Source organism: Panulirus ornatus, chromosome 2, assembly GCF_036320965.1.
Source record: "Panulirus ornatus isolate Po-2019 chromosome 2, ASM3632096v1, whole genome shotgun sequence".
NCBI lineage: Eukaryota > Metazoa > Arthropoda > Malacostraca > Decapoda > Palinuridae > Panulirus > Panulirus ornatus.
This window is the reverse complement of record NC_092225.1, coordinates 83,237,613-83,251,085: the sequence shown is the minus strand read 5'-3', so window position 1 is coordinate 83,251,085 and position 13,473 is coordinate 83,237,613. Positions and strand designations below refer to the sequence as shown.

General features: G+C 42.3%; 1 protein-coding gene and 1 long non-coding RNA gene across 4 annotated transcripts in view; one reads left to right on the top strand and one right to left on the bottom strand.

The window, feature by feature from the left end:
* LOC139757792 (DBH-like monooxygenase protein 1) overlaps positions 1-13,473 on the bottom strand; it is a 798,273-nt gene that overhangs the window by 638,814 nt on the left and 145,986 nt on the right. The window lies entirely within an intron of this gene.
* The window catches only part of LOC139752962 (uncharacterized), a 50,547-nt gene that overhangs the window by 22,704 nt on the left and 14,370 nt on the right, over positions 1-13,473 (top strand). For all 3 annotated transcript variants that reach the window (XR_011713626.1, XR_011713627.1, XR_011713628.1), the window contains exon 2: positions 3,255-3,423. This is a non-coding gene — a long non-coding RNA (uncharacterized lncRNA). The remainder of the gene's footprint in view (positions 1-3,254; positions 3,424-13,473) is intronic.

Genomic DNA, 13,473 nt, shown 5'->3' with positions numbered 1-13,473 from the left:
TTCATTCTAGTTCATTACTAGCGGTATATCTTCAACTTTTACGTCCATATGCTGAAGAATGTACTCCTCCCTTAGCGAGAAACTGGATTCGGAACCTTGAGCTGTGTATCTAATGGTAAAGACAGATGACGAGAAGAATAATAAGTTAATATTTTCGCCATGGCGTCGTTGTCTTGAACGAAGTAACAGTTTTCCGTAATCAAAAGACCAATACTTGACTGGGTATTGACCCACTTTCCTCTAGCGTAATATAAAACTCCTTTAGGTTTCCTTTGCTATTTTCAGCAATATATGCTTTATACTGACGTTTATTCTGATGTGTAAGTCTGAATTTCTCGACGCAAATTTACGTAATCAACTCTTATCATGTTGGTTATTGGTCTGTGATATCTTAGAATCAACTGGTGACCACTGATCCACACATTTACTTCACAATCTCTCTCTCTCTCTCTCTCTCTCTCTCTCTCTCTCTCTCTCTCTCTCTCTCTCTCTCTCTCTCTCTCTCTCACGCTACCCGCCTGGGTATTGGAAGGGTCAGCGACGGCTGCGCAGGGAGCCAGCACTTCAGTGGCTGTCAAGTACATCTTCTTTGACCCACATGTGGGGTGCTGACTTTCAGTCCACACACATCAAGTGTCTCCACCTCGCAGAATGAAAGACACACGTCTATCTCAAAGATTTGGTGAAAACATCTCGTTAAAGGCTAGCATTTCGGCGTGCGCTTCCTCCCATTATACGAACAGCTGGTATCCTCAGCAGTGCACACACACACACACACACACACACACACACACACACACACACACACACACCACTGAAGTTCCCGTATTACGTCACAAACGAGTCATATACGTAATTCTTAAGGATATGGGCCTTTGAATTATCCTGGGATGATCTGAACCCTTGATTCGAACCTGCAACACGTAGGAAGCTCCACTGTAGTCAGGCTTGCCAACTACCAAGACGTGGTCGAGGCAAGACTTTCATGCCGCCAGATGTAAACAATCCTCGGGCAAATCCGAAACTCACCTTCGTCCATCACACAACACTTCACGGTCGGTTGGTTGTTTGGGCTTTAGGCATATCAACTGCCAGGGTCGTTAAGGCCGTCAACTTAAGTCACATCCAACAACCGAAACATCTTTAACCCCTTCAGGTGTTAAAGATAATTCTAAGATCACACACACACACACACACTCTATGCACGTGGCCCATCAACACTTCACAAGTAACTCCCACAACTCGTTCTTCCTAGCCACTTCTCTTTTTCTGTGGTGATCGTTACAAGAAAGCCTCGCCTTTTCACGAAATATTTTTTTTAACTATTATCCGTCTCTCATTCCTCATGCTAGCCCTACCCCCTGGCAGAATCGTGTCATAGCTAGGTAGGTACAGTACATTATCTATCTGATTCCCTCAAAACAAATATGCTTTACACAGACACTAAGGCTAACAACTTGAACCATCACTCAAACATGGCATCGTTAACACAGAGATGATTTAGATTCGCCACTGAAACGATTTGTTTATCTTTCCCAGCAGTAGCTGCCCAGCCCTTGATCCACTCCATCTCATAGCGTCCCCATGCTAGGACCCGGCCATAACACAAATCAACCCCTGCCCTTCCCGAGGTAATATGCTCCTGCTTTTGAAGGAAACGCCCACTTGGTCAGTTGTTGCTCCAGCCAATGAAATTGCGTGTTGACCTCTTTAGGCCACGCCCTCCCTTCCATTCTTTGACATTATTGCATATGCCACGCTCACACTCCAGGTCCACCCGCTTTCTTGTACACTATTAAACATTCCATATTTGCTGTCCACTTAAAGTTACGATGCTATAATATCTCATCATTAGAGAACTCACTCGAGATACAATGATATAATACAGCGAATCCTCGCGAGAGTGAGGTTGTAATATATCAAATTAATCCTCACGGAAATATATGTGAAGATAAAACAAACTATATATCAACACAGCGAGACATTTTAGCACAGCAGGATGACATTTTGTAGACTAGAATATCGTTTTAACGACTGTAATAAGAATCAAAATATCGTTATATAAACTAACCTGATGATATTTGTATACAAACCGTCTCATTATTTTCCTGCAGGGATTGAAATGTTCATTTTAACTCTGCCTATAATACCAGCGACGTTGTTCCTGTTTGACGGACTACCCTCCTCGTATGTCAACACATGATCTTTAACTGTCTTCTTTTGTGACATGATTACATATTCAGTTTATTCACACGTTACCTCTGTCCGGGAGTTCGTCACACTCAATCCTCAGCTGCTCGCCAATTCCAATAATTGTGCGCAACATTTACATTCTTATATTTTACCTAGAACACTTCTTGTATTTCATTTTCATCATAAGTAATTTGTGAATGGTTAAACAGCCGATAAATGGGGAAAACTATCGAACACTTATAACGCACTCCAACCGGCACAAGAGTAAACATCAAACTGACGCGTTCTTATGTGCAAGAACCACACATGCTAAGAGCGTGCGTGGTTATTAGAATCAAACACTTTATGTAAAGTGTTTAAGTTTCTTTACAGACTGGTGGTTATAAAATAACACTGACGGTTTATACAACCCTGACAGCCGACAGGCACACTGGCCAGTTACCCAGCCAGCCAAAACCTCTGTCGTGGCGACGCTTTCGGACGACGTGATAGTTGTCCTGAGCGATTGGTCCTCGCGTGGTTAAGACAATGTTGGCGGACGTCAGTCAGTTAAACTACAAATATTCCTTTGTTTCTGACAAATTCTATTTAATATCAAACTCCGACGCTATGAAGACTGTCCTCGTGATACTCCTGTCGTATATACAGCACTCACGGAAACAACGGATGAAGTAGGTTATGTTGTAGGCCTGGGATCAGCCGTTGGTGTGGATGTAACCATAAGAGAAATTATGGTAGTTTGCGCTAGTGAGAGCACTGGTACTGTTCTGATTATATATATATATATATATATATATATATATATATATATATATATATATATATATATATATATATATATACATTCCTTTTGTCCTTTTGTTTGACAGATTTCATAACGTACTCGTATTTTCCAACAAAAACATACCCAACTCCAACACTTGCTGGGACGGTCTTGGTAGCCTATGATCGTCACACAGGACCCCTTGGGAAGCCCGCCTTACAGTAAAGAAAAAAATATACTATCTCTAATGTAGCTCTACCAGCCATGGTAGGTATGTCAAAGATTTTTTTTTTTTCAGATATGATGTTCAAAAAGCTATATTAGCAGCAGGGGGTGTGCGAGGATGGGAATGTTTGTCGTCTTTATGGCTATTTTGAGGATGAGGAGTGATTATCGAAACCGCCCGTCGGCAGCGTAACAAGCCCCCCCTCTTCATTAGTTATCAACGGCACAACACCAATAAAGAGGTTTGTATTAATATCTGTAGCATGGTCATTTATTTTTCTCATGTGAGTGAACCAGGGAAGCATAGGCTGTTCCCAAACTATGGTGCGTGAACAAAGAAAATAAGGTAGCTGGCTAGCTAGCTGAGAGGGCGCACCGAGTCTCTGATGATCAGTGACCAGTAATAGTCTTATTCTTGAAAATTCGTCTCCACATCTATAATAGATTTTCAGCCTTGTGTGTGAGTAAACCAGGTAAGCACGTATTATCAATGTCTACACATCTATGTTACATTTTCAGTCTTGTGTATGAGTAAACCAGGCAAGCACGTATTAATTACTAACATACTATTCATAAGTTCAAGAGACAAGGTAGTTTCTGGAATTTTCAGCAACTAAGTAATGAAGAAATTGGCTTTCATTAACCAAAAGTACACTAATTCCAGCTCTTAGAATGCTTATCTATTGGGAAGACACCTAATTATTTATCATCTATCGCAAAAGATCTTGAAAGTAAGTTCTGAAAACACTGTGGTAAGAATTTTTTTTGGATGAAAAGTGATTTTCCCATAGTAATTTTTTCTCCTCTGCACAGTGATCATAATCAAAATTTGGGCAAATAAATATCAATGGACGTATGAACCCTAACAATCTTGACCTCCCCCCCACAAAAAAAAACAAGTGGGCAGGGCTGTGAAGTTGTGGGAAATTAAGGGGTACACACACCATAATAACCTAACCAACCCCAATGGTATTAGAATAATAAGCTTACATGATAAAAAAAAAATACCTTTCCTTAATACATTCGTACCCCAGTATTTTCGCAGTATTAACTGTCCTGATTATTAAAATATCACCCCCCAAAAAAATACTTTAAAAACAATATTTGGTAAAAGTGCATTTCAGAGGTGACTCATTTTACTTTCTTTTCGTAGGGGAAAAAAAGGAAAATTACTGGAGAAACAATATCAAATAATAAGATATCTATCTCTTGGTTATATAATACCACCAATGTAAACTTTGGGAGTCAACCCAATCCTAACTTAACTTACCTCAGTGATGTTCTGGTTTAGGTGACCTGTAGGGAAAGGTTTAGTAAGATGTCATTTAATCTATTTTTCTCTCTTTCTTTTCTCCTTTACGTAGGTGGCTTTGCGCAAACTGACAGGCAATATTTATCTGTAGGTATGCTACTATGGCTGAAAACGAGCATTATATTGCATCAAACGGAGGCGATAGTGCCACTGGGCACAACTGAATGCGCTGAGCACACGGAAAAAGAAAGCTTTCAAGTCCTTCTCAGACCGAGAGTTCCTGCAGCACCACAGGATATCAAAGAAATGTGTCAAAAATCTTGTGCAAAAATTAAGAAACCAATTTATTAACCTCTGAGCAGAAGAGGTGAGCAAAATAACAGCAGGGTGAAGGTAAAGAAAACAGTTAGACGTAGTAAACACCTGTAACCTGTGACAGGAATTGCCAAAACAACCAAACAGAAAAGACAAATGATGTATTTAAGTAGAACTGATGTTAGTTGGATAGTAGGGTTTTTGAAAAATGGATGCAGTGACGAGTCGCGTCAGTATTAGGTTGCACAGTAAACTTAAGCTGCTTACGTTCAAGCCTAGTCCAACACAGACACGTCCATGCCCAGTACAACACAGACACGTTCAAGCCTAGTGCAACACAGACACGTTCAAGCCTAGTCAGCATTTGCAGACGTCTCCAAAATGCCTCTGTAGCCATTGCATGCCCAGCAGCATAGAGTACATTCAGTTCTCACACCTTGCAAATGAGGATAAAGTGATGCGGCAATTCTCCAGCATTGCCGGAATGTCTGGTGTTTATTTCATAGGTTGCACGAATGTGACACACATTCCCATCAAAAGTCTAGGAGATAAACATGCGAAAATTCATGTGTAGATAAAATAATTCTCATTCAGTGTAATGTGTGAGTGTGATGCTTCCCTGACGTTCACAAATTTAGTTGTCAACTAATTAGGCTAGGTGGTTCACATGACTAGGATATATATATATATATATATATATATATATATATATATATATATATATATATATATATATATATATATATATTATAATACTAGGGTTTTCTCTGCTAGAATTGCTGTGATACTAGGATTTTCTCTACGACAATTTTTGTATGATGAGTCTGGTGTTTTTGTTCACGACTTCCACTTAGGTTGAAATGGATATTATACGTCATGACCCCATTCTTGGCTCCAAGGACTAATACAGAGAGGTATCATAATGCTTTTGCCATATTAGAGCAAGGAATGTAACAGGACAACGAGCACAGTGTGAAAGAGAAGGTCTGCAGTGTTGTCTGATCCAGGCAGAACAAAACTACCAAATACAAAGACCAACATAGTTTGCATGTGCTGTCCCCTTCGTAACACCGTCATTACGAACAAACTCCCTTTAGATAAGGCACATGTTGGAGTAGCGCTTCGTGATAGTCCCGAAAATATAAGTAGATAGCACGCAAGGAGGTGAAACTCGAAGGACACATATTGTTCATAAATTCTTTTTTAAGTGGGATGCCGATTTTTATTCTATTTACTTAACTATTTATTTTGGCTTTGAAGAATGCTGCAATAACCATCACTGTGGTCAAGACTTCGCCTCGGCTGTTGGACTGACCTCCTTTCGTAAGGAATACCCAACATACCTTGTCATACGATACCCCACGGATGTGGACTGTGTTCTGCCCACACACACACACACACACACACACACATCACGACTTCCTTCACTAAAGTTGGAGAATTGTGGCGTAGTATTACGTAGTCATTTTGTCCCCACCTGATAAATGACAATAAATAAGCTTGATTTAAGTTACTGACTGCGGAAGTGCAGCATCAGATGAGAAACAGTGGAAACATTAGGCTACAGAATTGTACCGGAATTAGAATGGTCACAACTGGGTAACAGTTGTCAAACGAGTGTCATATGTGTAGTTTCTTCGTTTGCTATTTTGTTCCGTAACAAACACTTTATTTGCACTGATGTTTAAAATGTAAATAAATGTAAGAGTACCATTAGTTATTACCAATTACATTTTTATAATCCAAATGTTATGGTACATTTATTTTTCAAATCCTGTTGCTCAACTCAAAATATTTCTTGCAGGTTCCTTCTTATATTTTGATGTATTTTCAGCATTACAAAAAGTTTTGATTAACGTCACACCTCCTACAACAGGTGACACACAATCGTATAAACAGATTTTACTTGAAAAGTTTATGTAAGGCATGTACAGAGCATCAGATTGGGGAAGAGCAGTGTGGTTTCAGAAGTGGTAGAGGATGTGTGGATCAGGTGTTTGCTTTGAAGAATGTATGTGAGAAATACTTAGAAAAGCAAATGGATTTGTATGTAGCATTTATGGATCTGGAGAAGGCATATGATAGAGTTGATAGAGATGCTCTGTGGAAGGTATTAAGAATATATCGTGTGGGAGGCAAGTTGTTAGAAGCAGTGAAAAGTTTTTATCGAGGATGTAAGGCATGTGTAAGTGTAGGAAGAGAGGAAAGTGATTGGTTCTCAGTGAATGTAGGTTTGCGGCAGGGGTGTGTGATGTCTCCATGGTTGTTTAATTTGTTTATGGATGGGGTTGTTAGGGAGGTAAATGCAAGAGTTTTGGAAAGAGGGGCAAGTATGAAGTCTGTTGGGGATGAGAGAGCTTGGGAAGTGAGTCAGTTGTTCGCTGATGATACAGCGCTGGTGGCTGATTCATGTGAGAAACTGCAGAAGCTGGTGACTGAGTTTGGTAAAGTGTGTGGAAGAAGAAAGTTAAGAGTAAATGTGAATAAGAGCAAGGTTATTAGGTACAGTAGGGTTGAGGGTCAAGTCAATTGGGAGGTGAGTTTGAATGGAGAAAAACTGGAGGAAGTGAAGTGTTTTAGATATCTGGGAGTGGATCTGGCAGCGGATGGAACCATGGAAGCGGAAGTGGATCATAGGGTGGGGGAAGGGGCGAAAATTCTGGGGGCCTTGAAGAATGTGTGGAAGTCGAGAACATTATCTCGGAAAGCAAAAATGGGTATGTTTGAAGGAATAGTGGTTCCAACAATGTTGTATGGTTGCGAGGCGTGGGCTATGGATAGAGTTGTGCGCAGGAGGATGGATGTGCTGGAAATGAGATGTTTGAGGACAATGTGTGGTGTGAGGTGGTTTGATCGAGTGAGTAACGTAAGGGTAAGAGAGATGTGTGGAAATAAAAAGAGCGTGGTTGAGAGAGCAGAAGAGGGTGTTTTGAAGTGGTTTGGGCACATGGAGAGAATGAGTGAGGAAAGATTGACCAAGAGGATATATGTGTCGGAGGTGGAGGGAACGAGGAGAAGAGGGAGACCAAATTGGAGGTGGAAAGATGGAGTGAAAAAGATTTTGTGTGATCGGGGCCTGAACATGCAGGAGGGTGAAAGGAGGGCAAGGAATAGAGTGAATTGGAGCGATGTGGTATACCGGGGTTGACGTGCTGTCAGCGGATTGAATCAAGGCATGTGAAGCGTCTGGGGTAAACCATGGAAAGCTGTGTAGGTATGTATATTTGCGTGTGTGGACGTATGTATATACATGTGTATGGGTGGAGGTTGGGCCATTTCTTTCGTCTGTTTCCTTGCGCTACCTCGCAAACGCGGGAGACAGCGACAAAGTATAATAAAAAAAAAAAAATAAATAACTTGAGTCACTCCTGATGCTGGCAACGGTAATTCAATGGGTATGGTGAAAATCTTGCCTCATCGTCTGACCGACAGAGGGAACAACGATCAGTGGCGGGGGTTATGCGCCCGACTTTAGGGCGTGACTGTACTTTGGAGATTTGAACGCCAGGCACCCCACTGGCTGGGCAGCTCTGACGGACTCGACCACAATGGTTCCCGACTTCACAAACTGTACAGTCCTGCTGGCTGGATGTCTGCACCCCACCTGGACCCTACTCAGTGGCAGGGCGGGACACTGGACCATCATAAGTGACCTCAATAACATCAACTTCATGGCTTCAGAACACAATGATAGCATAGCTGAGTGCCCTTACTCAAAACATCGGACGCCTTCATACTAGTGCCAGTGCTACAATACACTGACAACATACGGGCCAACACACGTACCCTACGTCAACAGATGGATCACTGTAAATCCTGGCACAGAGGTGGAACATGCTTTACACCAACATGATCACACCTACCGAAACCTTCCCCACCCATTACACTGACTGGAGTCCTGAAAGTACAACAGGTCAGCCACGGGAGTAGGAACTTCAAGACAGAATCGTTCGTCCATCAATGTCTGGTTCCTGAAGCTTCTGAAGCCTACAGACAAGATTCCAACGAGGGGAAACTTCAGGACTTATCGCGCTGCAGTTGACAACCGAGTTGACATACAACCCCTGTGCCCGCCAGGACTCATTCCTGGGAAAATTTCACCAACTCCATCACCAACTCGACAAACTTCTGTCCACATGTGGGAGCTCATCAATCCCATGACGAAGAGAATATCTCCGACCCCAGTGCACTATTCTCCATTGAAAACGGACGAATAACTGGTGTTGGAATGGTCCCCACAGCTGCAGTCTCTACCACCTCAGGCACGACTTGCACAAGCACGATGTGCAGATCAAGGTCACTGCCATAACGACCAGGCCAAAAAACATTGGAGGTAGACGACCCGGAACCGATCAACGGTGAGCAACGCCATCAAGCTCTTCTCAAGAGGTGTAGCCACCCCCATACACCCGGTGAAGCTGGCTTCACCTACACCAGACTGTGCCTCATTCTAAATACGAAACCTCCTCCTCAGACCATACAACCTGTGGCTACTGGAGGGATCTCTGCCTGGAACAGGAGGTTCAGTGTTCCTCTTCCCAAGCCTCACTGGACGAAGCACAGGCCCAACTCCGCCCAACTTCTTGCTTTTGCAAGGCGATGAAGAGGATCCTACTCAACCAGCTGCTTTATCCCTTCGGAAATACCCATCCATGTATTGCAGAACTTCTCGACGCGCCTCTCACCTCCGTGGACTGCCTTCATGGACCTTAGAAGTCCCTTTGACATTCTTGAGACACTTGCACATCTTGAGGTTAAGTTAGGTTAGGTTAGGTTTGGGTCAAACATTCAGGTGAATTCACAGTTACCTCCAAAATAGACAGACACTCCGAGGAGTACTTCAGTGATATTGATGTGACACTAAAGTAATGATAACAGATGATGGAGACCGTAACGATAACATAATAAGAGGGAAGACAGCGCCGCTTGTGGAGACTGTAATGATAACATGATACATGAGGGACACGGCCCCTGGTGGAGACCGTAATGATACATGAGGGACACGGCCCCTGGTGGAGACCGTAATGATAACAGATGATACGGAGGGACACAGTCATCGGTGGAGGTCTGGTGATGAGGGAGGAGCAGGTGATACATGAGGAACGTAGCCATTACCCGGGATGATCTGAATTAAGTCAATTATCATTATCCTCCTTAATGGTTCATTAAAGTAATTTGAGGTCTTTCTTGCCCTCCCAAGAAAGATCCGACCTCTCTTTCTTGCTCGCCTCAGAATCGTCTGACCTCTCTCTTGCCCTCCAAATAATCATCTGGCCTCCCTCTTGCACTCCTGAAAATGATTCAATCTTCCACCGACTCTCACCAGATACATGTGGCTTCCCGCTCGTCCCTGTTACAATTATTTACCTCCCGCTTTCCCTCTTCATGATCATACGACTTCACTCTTGTCCACGTCATAATCATTTACCTCCCCGTTTGGTCTCCTCATAATGATATGGTCTCCCTCTTGCCGTTCTCAGCATCACTAGACCTCTCTCTTTCCCTCATAATCATTTGACCTCCCTCTTGCCTGTCTCAGAAACATTATACTTCCCTCTTACAATCCTCACAATCATCTAACCCTCTCGCCGCCTCATTAGCCTTGCTTCAGTTCTAGGTTAATTACGAGAAAAGAAAAAAATACGTAGGGGCAAAAATTTTTTAAACTTCTAATAGAAAATAGATTAATAAATGATCATCGATAAGGTTTCCCTGATAAATGATCATGTTTAACGAATATGATTCATTTTTCAGTCATATATATATATATATATATATATATATATATATATTATTTTTTTTTTATACTTGTCGCTGTCTCCCGCGTTTGCGAGGTAGCGCAAGGAAACAGACGAAAGAAATGGCCCAACCCCCCCCCCCCATACACATGTATATACATACGCCCACACACGCAAATATACATACCTACACAGCTTTCCATGGTTTACCCCAGACGCTTCACATGCCTTGATTCAATCCACTGACAGCACGTCAACCCCGGTATACCACATCGCTCCAATTCACTCTATTCCTTGCCCTCCTTTCACCCTCCTGCATGTTCAGGCCCCGATCACACAAAATCTTTTTCACTCCATCTTTCCACCTCCAATTTGGTCTCCCTCTTCTCCTCGTTCCCTCCACCTCCGACACATATATTCCTCTTGGTCAATCTTTCCTCACTCATTCTCTCCATGTGCCCGAACCATTTCAAAACACCCTCTTCTGCTCTCTCAACCACGCTCTTTTTATTTCCACACATCTCTCTTACCCTTACGTTACTTACTCGATCAAACCACCTCACACCACACATTGTCCTCAAACATCTCATTTCCAGCACATCCATCCTCCTGCGCACAACTCTATCCATAGCCCACGCCTCGCAACCATACAACATTGTTGGAACCACTATTCCTTCAAACATACCCATTTTTGCTTTCCGAGATAATTTTCTCGACTTCCACACATTCTTCAAGGCTCCCAGAATTTTCGCCCCCTCCCCCACCCTATGATCCATTTCCGCTTCCATGGTTCCATCCGCTGCCAGATCCACTCAAAGATATCTAAAACACTTCACTTCCTCCAGTTTTTCTCCATTCAAACTCACCTCCCAATTGACTTGACCCTCAACCCTACTGTACCTAATAACCTTGCTCTTATTCACATTTACTCTTAACTTTCTTCTTTCACACACTTTACCAAACTCAGTCACCAGCTTCTGCAGTTTCTCACATGAATCAGCCACCAGCGCTGTATCATCAGCGAACAACAACTGACTCACTTCCCAAGCTCTCTCATCCCCAACGGACTTCATACTTGCCCCTCTTTCCAAAACTCTTGCATTCACCTCCCTAACATATATATATATATATATATATATATATATATATATATATATATATATATATATATATATATATATATATATATATATATATAACAACTGGGACTCCAAAATACCATCTAATGCTACATACTTGGACTTTCGTAAAGCCTGTGATAAAGTACCATATAAAAGCCTGCTAAACAGCTCACGGTCAGAGAGAAGGGGGTCTGTGTGTGGACACCGAGTTGGCTTTCTCCGTGAGAGCAGAGAGTGGTATGAAGATGGGGAAGCTTCTGGCTGTCTCCACGTGTCCAGCGGAGTTCCGCAAGCCTCAGTCCCGGGACCATACTTTTCATCGATGACCTAGGTACAGGACTCAATGTGGAATCTCAACATTTGCCGACGACGCGAAATATAGAAAAAAAAAAAAATAAAGACGACTCAAAGGAAGACTAGCTGAAGACTCGCAAGGATTTCGATAAACTCACAGAGTGGACAGATACATGGCAGATGGATTTCAGTGTAGACAAATGTCAAGTTATATGCTTTGGTGACGAAAAATAATAATCATGAGTACAAAATGCTTGATAAACCTCAACACGAAGTTAAGAAAAACAACTTTGGAGTGGTTATTAGTAATGACCTTGGATACGGTAAACAGTGCCTAGGTGCATACAATTAAGCCAATACGATGATGGGTATCACTGCTAGCAATGTGCACTATAAAGAAAAATTGACACAATACCCATCCTTTACAACGCTCTTACTAGACCTCATCTGGATTGCACTGTTCAAGTCTAGTTAAAAACTATCGCCCGATACGGTAAATGCGATGACTGTAAATACCTTCAGGTCGGGGCTGAACAAATACTTCTCGTGACATCTTATCAGTAAAAGATTCCAGATTGCCATCAACTATGTATTTGTTGAGCCGGAGGGAGATGTGGCTGGGGAGGTGACATATGATGTTATATCGTTTCTACCACTATATATTGGTAATCTTTAAAGTCAAACTCCTATCTGTTATCTGCCTTTCCCATATACTCCCTCTTGACCCGCTCAAAATCGCTGGCTTCTTTCTTCCACTCTTGAGAATCGGTCTACTTCCTTCTTCCCCAGTTCGAAACATTTACCTTCCCTCCTGCCCTCCTTAGAACACTGCTGTAGACTAACATGTGGGGTCCTACTCCAAATATTGTCATAGGCTTGGCACATATGGAAGGCTGAGCAGTACAGGACAGAAGACTTGCCAGTGTCGAAGGACTGGTAATGCGCAAAGACTAGCAGTACAAAAGGTTTAGCAGTCCATCACAGTAAGGAAGAGTTAGCAGTAAAGGAAGCTTGGCAGTCCAGAAGGCTTGGCACTGCAGATGGCTTAGCTGTCGGATACAGTCCAGAAGGCCTGGCAGTCAAGAGAACCTGTGAGGTGAGTCAGTTGCGGAGCTGGTGGCAGATTCGAGTAAGAAACTTCAGCTTCTCTCTCTCTCTCTCTCTCTCTCTCTCTCTCTCTCTCTATATATATATATATATATATATATATATATATATATATATATATATATATATATATATATATATACGCAGGTGTGGCTTCGCCGGGTTCCATCTACTCACGTTTACTTCGTCAGCAAAAAGTCACTTTCGACGAGGTTACTTGCATCTTCGCAGTACATTCTCTCGTCGAAAAACTTCTCACTCCAAAGGAGTCTTATCTTTTCCCTGCTACTGGCGGTAGCGTAGCTTTCAAACTACCTGAACCCATGAGGTAATAGAGTAATAACAATCAATACGATATACATATGTTACCGGACTCCGCCCTTTAGTGGTTGGTTATACTGCGATCAAAGTCACCATCGGCAGAGTTTCACGATTAATGACCTAAAGAAGTTCAGCCTTGTCTAG